At 36.1% G+C, this 2,608-nt stretch overlaps 1 protein-coding gene across 7 annotated transcripts in view; it reads left to right on the plus strand.

Moving 5' to 3' along the window:
- Nucleotides 1-2,608, plus strand: part of LOC106878963 (major egg antigen) — a 62,312-nt gene that overhangs the window by 49,668 nt on the left and 10,036 nt on the right. The gene's annotated exons all lie outside the window — the stretch shown is intronic.

Below are 2,608 nucleotides of genomic sequence, written 5' to 3' on the forward strand. Positions count from 1 at the left end.
ATATACCTGTAACTGTATATTCTCTCCAATTTCTTTTATTGTCCGCACAACTGAACTTGCTGAAAAGCTGATACAGCCAAACATGTTAGCTTTTTCACGACACAAGTCATTTGCTGCTTCCATCATGCACTCTTTTATAAAGTTTCCATCAGTAAATGGTTTTCATCGCTCTGCCAACTTATTCACTACTTTGCAACTTACACGAGTGATAGATTCATTTTCAACAAACTTTTTCGTAAAGAAATTCCTTTGAGATTCTAAACTATGTTTCATAGATTCAAATTTCTCGGACCGCTATTTTTCAGAATATTTAGAATGTGTTGAGAGATGTTTTGCTTCGTAGCGACGACGAATATTGTACTCTTTCATAACAGCAACACTTTCGTTGCATATCAGGCAACTAGCTTTCTGGTCGTTTGTATCCCCAAAGAAGTACTTTTCTCCCCATTCTTTATTGAAAATGCGACATTCATCATCAACCTTTCTCTTCTTAGTAGCCATAATGATGGGTGAAGAAAAAACAAAAGCAGTCTTAGGCCTCGGCGTCAGATATTCTCGTTTTAATTGTAATCACTAATAACTGACTAGCCCGAGGCACACGTGAGGCACTGTAGTATTTATTATGGCGCGTGAAATACATACAAGGCGGTACCCCCGCATGGCTACAGTGTAATGACTGAAAAAAGTAAAAGATAAAAGATATATCTTCAGCGGACGTTTGTTTATTTTCCCTTGTTTCCCCTTTTACTGTTATGGAAACTGGCTTATTCCAAAGATTGTACTATTGCAATTTGTTTCTTTACTCTACTGAATCTCAATTCCGAACTAATCTTTCTGTCAGACCAATAATTTAACCTACCAGAACTGTTCCTATTATGTTTGCGTTCGAAGTCAAGAGTTCAGGGTGTAATATTGCAAGCTATGAAGTTCATGTCTACATCAAAGAGACATAAACAACCTCATGCAGAACAAAGTGATGACTTCTCTTTTCCTCTTACACTTCTTCCTCCTCTGTTTTCTTCCTTGTCTTCGTCTTTCTTGAAGTCTTCCTTCTATTCTCCCTCTTCTTCTTGCACCCTCTCCTTTATATCATCATTTTCATCTCCTCTCCTGTTTTCCTTCTTTTTTTCCTATTTTCCTTTTCCCCTCAGTTATGTACCTTCACTTTCAATGATTTCTTCTTTTCACTTTTCCACTAAAATAGTGAATGATCTTTCTCAAAGATATGTAACCTACTACAAATGTTGGAAATCAATATTTAGATGTATTTCAATATGATAGAGGTAATTATTAATATGTATGATATATAATTGCTTATAATTGTATAAATTTTAACTATCTTCTCCTTCCACGTTACGAATTTAACGTTCTTTTCAGTTCCCTTTCTTGGGTCGCTAAAATAACGTATCAAAGTCAACTGATTTGACTGAAAACGTTCCCCAACAAAATTTCATCTCAAATTTATTTAAGCTATCAAAATTCAAGAGCCAACGAATAAAGCATTATAGAATCTCTCAAGCTGCTAGAAATAATGATCAAATGTCCCCAAATCACGCACTATCAGCAAATAAAAAGGAAGGATTCATTGGATACAGTTCTAGATCAATAAAAAGGGGATGATCAATGGTTGAACACTTTTCATCGTAGGCCTACTCCAACAGATGTGACGAGCAACATCAACATTGAGATTCTTCTAAGTTCAAGTATGGTTGTATAATTAAGAAACACTCGATCAAGGTTGTAAAGATATGAAATGCGTTATGTTTCACCTTCTACTCCACTGTACAGCACCTTGAGAAAGTGTCTTCTTCCATGGTCGCGGCTCGTCAAAAGCATTGTGAGTGAATTTCGGTAGACGGTAAAATGCGTAGAAATCCATCGAAGAGACTGCGTTCTTGTTCGGTTTAACCTCTCCATATGGGCCTTAGATGCTATTAGAACAGTTCGTTCTTTTGCAAGCATTCTGACCAAGTATCTGATTTGGCTCTAGCTCACTTCCTTCTTTTTACCAATGACGGAGGCCCTGAAAATTATCAAAGTTCTCTAAATCGTTAAAACTAACTTCTGACTCTTAGTAACTAAAAAGCCGTAATGTACTTGATTGGCTAATTAATAGGGCTATCGCAGTCTTTCTTGAAAGAGGTAGCTTTGTGTGAAATGGTCTCGCTCACAGTCGTTTTGATGTAGTTTTACTGTCCCTAAATATCTGTAATGTACGAATATACAGTCTGAACTTTAAAAGTACTAAGTCAAAGATGAAAATGTTTTGCATCTTCTCTTTACTCGTTATCTCCTACTTCTGAGTGTAGCGTTCAGATGAGTGGGTGGATAGGGTGGATGGATAAGTGGTTATTTGCTTATGGATGAATGAAAATAGATTTTCGTCTCAGCAGTTAGTACGAAGCCCAATTAACACGAATTAGACAGACACAACATGCTTTTCCAGAAAAAAAAGTAAATCTAAATATATACAGGCTTAATAACTTGCTAGCATAATCAGTAGTCTATATGGTTTCTCGGAGAAGCGTGGCGCTTCAGATTTACAGAAAAGACATGCATTTATACGTTCTTCTCCAACCCCAAAAGAATTATATATATATATATATAT

The sequence above is a fragment of the Octopus bimaculoides genome, chromosome 11 (genome assembly GCF_001194135.2).
Source record: "Octopus bimaculoides isolate UCB-OBI-ISO-001 chromosome 11, ASM119413v2, whole genome shotgun sequence".
Classification (NCBI taxonomy): domain Eukaryota; kingdom Metazoa; phylum Mollusca; class Cephalopoda; order Octopoda; family Octopodidae; genus Octopus; species Octopus bimaculoides.